A 7,289-nucleotide genomic window follows, 5' to 3' on the forward strand; every position below is an offset into this window, starting at 1 on the left:
AAAAAGAACCAGAACAATAATACTAAGATGCATCAATACAAAATAAATACGTTTGATAATTACGTTATAAAATAAACTCCACAATCAGTATAGATAAGTTAGTTACTGTAATTAACTAGGAGGCATTAGTTATAAAGTAAGGATATGTTGCCAAGGATACAACAAATTAGTATGAAATATTACAAGTGAAATATATAGCCGTCAAATTAAGTGACCCCTCTATAAATTACAAAGTCATTAAGTTACTTCAAAATAAACTTAGAACGTAACACTTCTTAGCTCAAAAAAAAATATTAAATAAATGAATAAATACATAAAAATAAAAAAGACTAATGGAAGACTTAGAATTAGATATCAGAGTTAAGCCATTATCTTATTACTGACACATTAGTTAATAAGTTGAATGTATATTATTATTTGGTCTCGCAATTGCCGCTAGGGAAGTAAGATCTTAGCAGTTTATTACATGTTATTCGTTACTCCTATTCAGTTAAAGTTCTTTGGCCAAATACTAACTTACTTATATGCTATTATGATTACGTTTTCTGTTAGTAGTTCATTATTATTATTATTATCATTATTATTAATCCAAGAAAATATGACTAGCCATTATTTTGAGTTTCAGTCTTATTACCAGTTATTACATAGGTTCGATTTCTTCACCTTACCTTCAACTGGTATTTCCTTAGACATGAGCAAAACTTGATCATGTCCACACTTCCCGCCTGTTATTAAATCTCTGCCGTATGTTCAAAGCCTCTTGTGAATTCATCAAACCAAGGCGAAGAATGTTTATTTTCTGAGGCATACGACACATACTTTCCCGTGCACACCAGCTTAAACTGACCCTTCTTTTCACTGAGCACATCCGGCGGCCTATGACCCTGGTAGTTCCGCCGCCAGTTTGTACTTCGGCTAATCAATCCATCAACCAATCAATTTTTGAGGACATCAGTCTGTTCAGGCATAATTTCCTGCATACACCAAGATCCAAGGGTTACACTTCCTGGCACACTAACATGACATATTTATTTCCCTTGGCACACCATCATGAACTTCAGTGTTTTATCAGCGACTTGCAAAGACGTCAGTGCTAAAATCCCGTAATTTTTAGCCTAGGGAGCAAGCACACCCAAGAGAGCCCGCTGATACAAGTACAACAATAACATCTACGGCCGATAAGCAAGTCTCAGTAGTTTGTATGAAGCCACTGCCAATTGTTCTGCTGTATTTGAGGTTTTGCTGCAAAAATATGAGTGTAAAGGATCTGTGGAAAAAATGGGGTTGTGAGTTCTCCTCCCCCCCCAAAAAAAAAAAAAAAAAAGACGGATAGATATACCGTAACAGGCAGAATACATCGTCAAGGAAGGTGTTAAAATCGCGAAACCTCTTGGGCGGTGTGAATCATAGGCTGGCGACTGGGTGAGGGGGATTCACATGAGCGTCGTGATGGAGCGAGGGGAAATCACGAGGAATCCACGGGCACAAAACCCTCACACAACCTCGCTGATTGATCAAAAGAAGCCGGATAGGAAAGATCTGGGACTGGCGGAGACACAGATCGGCGTGGTGAGTGATTTTGGGAGAGGATATTGAGGTGTACTAGGCAGAAAAAGTTGCTGATGTCAAGGTGTTGCGAAAGATAACGAAGACAGCCTGGATACGATACACAGATGGGCGTGGTGATCGATCGCTGTGAATCAAGGGAGCCTGGTGACTGGGTGAGGGGAGTTGACACGGGCGTGGTGATGGAGGGAGGGGAATCACACAAGCGCGGTGATTGGTCGACGCAGAATGGAACTCTTGGGGAACGTGGCCAATCGCCGTCGTTTGCGAGGAAGGGCGAAATCTGCAACAGGACAAAAATAAACAAAATAAATATAAACGAGGTAGGGTAAAACTGGAAAACAAAAATGCAGAGTATATAGCAGCTAAAGATTTAATATAGCGTTGATCTACTACTATTGAAATTCGGCAAAGGACAAGAGTGATAAGTACTAAAACTCTCTGTCAGAACTTCCCAGAATAATTAAAAAGAAATATTAGCACAGTTTAAAAAATCACAAGAAAACACAAGATTAGTTAACATTAATATAAACAAAAATATTCAAGACAGTGGCTGCAATAACAAGCACCTGATTTACGAAACTGTTTACCAAAGAATATTAACCCTTTCACTGAGATGGGTCCTATACAAGCTGAATAAAATCGTCTGGCAGTATCAAGTCAATATGGAATAACAGGGTTTTCTTTGGATTTTTTCTAGACTGAATAAAATCGTCCCGAGGAGCAACAACAGACATCATCGTACAAAAGAAGCTAACATAAAGCATATCTACAGTGACATAAAGACTGTCATCCGAGTTACAGAACATAATTATCGTCCGTTAATAAAAAGGTAAAAAAAGTCGGCTGTTACATCATAACCCTCTCATTGTTGGAACAATTCTAGTATTCTATTCCCTGCGAGACTGGATGTTAATGATGTCACTATTAACCTTTTGAGTCGGGACAGCTCTAGTACACTATTCTATTTTGTCCAACACTAAACCATTATTTATTTATTTATTAACCTAAGCATGTCTCATGAACTACTTAAAAGGCACCAGCGACTATTATCATGTACTTTGCGATAAAGAGACATCAAAAGAAGAAAGCGCTGTCTCCTTGGTGCAGTTCCAGATATCCTATAATATTAGCTCCCTCGTGATAATTACACAGGGCACAAAAACAACATCCCATCTACATTGCAAACAGCATTTAAACTTCGGTACACGTGTTTACGGTCCGATCTTCGTCATCAACTTTAATTCCCTACTTCAGTAAGATTGTAGTTTTTGATATGGGAATACTTTTAATATCAGAAATACTATTAGTCTTTATCAAGTTAGTGTCAATATTTCATGCAGGAAAACGAGAAAAGTTACTTACGCATTCTCTAAATTTATTTTTTCTACTACCAGTTTAAATTATTCAGCTCATGGGGAGAAATGTGGTTATGTAGGAGTTAACGGAGAGAAAATTATCAATGGGTAGCATGATAATAAGAGAATGTCACCGATAGGGCGTGAAGGAGGTTGACCCATTAACACACAGGGATCCTCTCAGCTGAATAAAATGGGTGAACATTAACGTGAAGAAAGTATCCAAGTTCAACAATCAGTGAAAAGAATATGGAAAGCTTTTGACTTATAGGTGAATGTATTATGTAATCTTTGGACGTTGGCAAGAAATACTGAAAATACTGATGCTCAAACATTCCAGTGAAAGGGTTAAATTAATAAGCAATTCATTTTCTTACCGGTTATGCAAGTCTGGCGAAGAATGACGTCACAGGAGCGACCCCCGATGTTGGTAGTTGTGGTCGTGGTCGATGGTGGTAGTTCCCTAATTGTGGTGGTTGCTGGAACGACCGTGCTTGTGGTAGTTGTGGCTGACGCGAGGGGAATGGTGGTGGTGGTTATAGTTGCTGCTGCTGGGGGTGGAATTGTGGTTTCTGACTGGTTATTCATGGTGGTAGTTGTAGTAGACGGAACAGTTGAGGTAGCTGCTGTGGTAGTTGTGGTAGTTCTAAACGTCTGGATGGCTGTAGAGTTACTGAGAATGGTTTTAGCGGCGATGGTGGTAGGGGGGACAGTGGTAGTTGTGGCAGGTGGTGCTGGCTGCCACTCATACTTCCCCTCCAAAGGCTCGCCGCGAATCGGGTCGAAATTCCACTTTTGGGTGAATTCTTGGGCCGAGATGGTCAGCAGGGTGTGGGAGAGGTCAAGGTTGACCTTGGGAGTGCTGTGGCCGAGGCTGAGTGCTCGTCTGGCTCGACCGCGCTTTAGCACGACCCTTTCCCCACCCCTGATGAGTTTCAGCGACTGGAGGACCACCATCTTTGACGACGACTTCACCTTCCCAAGACCCAAACTCAAACGCGACTCCGGATAGACTAAGCTCCGGGAGATGAGATCTTGGCTTATATAACCTCTGTCTTGCGCAGCCTCCAGCATCCCGTATCAATTCAAACACTTTTCCCCATTGAAAAATTACACCGTGATAATATAATGATTAGCAGTTGCAAGAATATGATGAAATACCTTTTTAAAATGTGTTTATTGGAGCGCAGGACCTACAATAATTTTATTATATAAAAATAATGATAAATATAAGCTGGGTATGGCAATATCTACCTGACGTAACAGAAATGAAGGCCTGTGATTGGTGGAGGGGAAGACCAGGGTGACGTCACAGGAACAGAGGGCTGTGATTGGATGTGTGGTGCCCAGGTGTTGTGAATGGTGTGTGGCGCGTGTATTGTGTTGTGGCGTAATGGGGTTTTGATGATCTCTTGGGTGTTGCCGGGGTTTTTAGCTGCGGTTTTTGAGATTATCTGCCGCACGGTTGTTATAATCGGTGTGGACAGATGATAAATGATAGTGCAGTTCAAACCCTTCTCTCTGATGACGTGTTTAATAGCGTATATTGTATTCATCCTACCATCAGACGGATTTATTCAGCTTACAAGACTGTGAACTGTAAAAGTCAAATACAGATTCAATAATTCCTTGACAAACGGTAGAGGTCTTACTGCAATAATTCTTTCACTACTGGACGTCCTCTCTAAGCTGAATAAAATCGTCTGGTAAAAGGAAAAATAAAGGATAATACGTCTTACAGGGAAAAGTGTATTCCTTCACAACGATGCTTCTCTCTCTCTCTCTCCATCCAACTTTTACTCTATTTATAATCTCCCCTCCCGACCCCCTCATCCCTCCCACACATAAAGATTCACTTTCCCATATCTCCCCCCAAATTTTCTTTCCCTACCTCCTTACCTCCCATCACAACGCACTCTTCCATATCCTCTCTCTCTCTCTCTCATCGCGCCCTCCTTCCATCTTTTCACCCATTTCTTTCTTCAAACTCCTCTACAACTTCATCAATCCTTTTCTTAAATCTCTCTCTCTCTCTCTCTCTCTCCTTTTTTCCCTCCTTTTCACACTTCCCCTTCCTACCCTCTCTTCCATTTCTCCCTCCCATTTCTCTCTTTTCATGCCTCCTCTCTCCATGTATCTCTCTCTTTCGCCCCATCTCTCTTCCTTGTTTTCTCTACTTATCTTTCATTTTCACTTCCTTTCTCTCTTCCTTTCCTCCCTATCTTCCTCCTTTCCATCTTTCTTTTTTCTCTCTCTTTTCTCTACTTTGTCTCTCTTTCGTCTTCCCTCCTCCCTCCCTCCCTCCCGCCCTTCCTTCTCCTCCTCTCCCTCCGTCACCATTCTCCCACGTCTAACTCTTCCTGGCTTCATCTTACCTGTATTATTACTTCCCTTCCCACACCACTGCTTCTCTCCTTCACCCCATCTCTCTCTCTCTCTGTCTCTCTCTCCCTCTCTCTGTCTGTCTGTCTCTGTCTCTCTCTCTCTCTCCACACACACACCTGGTATAGACGGTAGGTACATTTATACATATCCGAGGGCCATTTATATACATACATAAAAGACAGGAAAAAAAAAATAGCATACATAGTCTATTTAGCTTTTAATTTGCTATGTGTAGGGAGCAAAGGTTAGGCTACTGAAAAACCAGGTCACTTCAAATGGACTTATACCGACACCCAAAGCATGACCTCCATTACACACACACACACACACACACACACACACACACACACACACACACACACACACACACTATCCACATATATTTACCCTTCCCTACGTGGACTAGGAGGCTGGGCAGGTGACTGGATATCCTGCCCTGCCTAAAGCCTCTCTAAATACGGAAGCAGAGAAACCCTACTTCATAATACCCTAATACACACACACACACACACACACACACACACACACACACACACACACAGACTGATTCATCCTTCTTTCTAGCATTCCCTTTTCCTCTTGTCAACCTACTTCCCCTCGTCTTTCCCTTGCCTCCTTCCTCCTCCTCCTCCCAACCATAAGAATAACGAAAGAGATAAATGAATAAATAAATGGAGAGCAGATAACCGTAGACGTATGAATGTAATATTTACTGTCCTTTCTTCCTTCTGGTATTCCTTCTTCCTTCCTTTCTCCCTCCCTCCCAGATAGATATTATTCCTAGACAGATATAGAGATAGATAGGTAACGGTATACACACGACTCTCCTTCCTTCCTTCAGTATTCTTTCTTTCCTCCTTCCCTCCTACCTTTCCTTCCTTCCTTTTAGCTTTCTTTCATTCCTCCTTCCCTCCTACCTTTCCTTCCTTCCTTTTAGCTTTCTTTCTTTCCTCCATCCCTCCTACCTTTCCTTCCTTCCTTCTAGCATTCTTTCCTCCTTCCCTGCTACCTTCCCTCCCTCTCTCCCCCTCGTCGCTATCATATTACCCCCGCAGTATAGTGTTCTTGTTGACAGATGGTGGTGAGCTCTCGCCCTATTATGTCTATCTGTCTGTCTCTTTACCTTCCTCCCTTTCTTTACCCTCTTCCTCTTTTTTTTCTCTTCCTTCCTTCCTTCCCTCTCTCTCTCTCTCGCTTTATCATACTCATTTTTGTTACTGTCCTCTTTTCCATATTTCCATTTTTCTCTTCTACTTTCCCTCTTCCTTTCTCTGTACTCTTCCTTTCCTCTTTCCACCTCCTACTCTTCAACCCTTTGTCACCTTAAGGCAGTATAAAATGAAGGCCCAAGATACATATTTCAACCATCATTAATCTGTAAATCAAACTACAACAGATATATCCTAGAATCATATTAGCAAGTCTCAAAACATACAAGATTTGTGTGGTAATGTGTGAAAATACAGCATACAGGACACTTAATATTATGAGCAAAGAACTGGAGTAATTAAGCTGGGTGTCTTGGTATTGTAACTGTTAGAGCTCACTTACAGTATGCAGTGCAGTTCTGAATATACAGGTGAAAGTAACAGATAAAGTGCTACTAGTAATATTAGTGGTAGCAAAGTAGTAAGAGATTTTTATACAGAGCAGTAGTAGTGACAGGAACAGACACAGTAGTAGTAGCAACAATGTAGTAGTAGTACTTACGAAATGAGGGTTCATATCGTGCTGAAGCTGTTATATCCTCACAATGTACACAAATTTGATATGTAGCTGTACTTCGTCTGAACAGTTCACAGCACTGAAATGAAGAGAGAAAAAAAATTGTATTAATATTAACATTAGTAGTAGCAGTAATAATAGTAGTAGTAGTAGTAGCAGTAGTAGCAGCAGCAGTAGTAGTAGTAGTAGCACTAGTAGTAGCAGTAGTAGTAGACTCCAATCATCATCATCATAACCGTTTTTCACTACCATTTT

This window comes from Coenobita brevimanus, chromosome 49, assembly GCF_032717465.1.
Source record: "Coenobita brevimanus isolate Jiangsu-jjx chromosome 49, ASM3271746v2, whole genome shotgun sequence".
In the NCBI taxonomy this organism is placed as follows: Eukaryota; Metazoa; Arthropoda; class Malacostraca; order Decapoda; family Coenobitidae; genus Coenobita; species Coenobita brevimanus.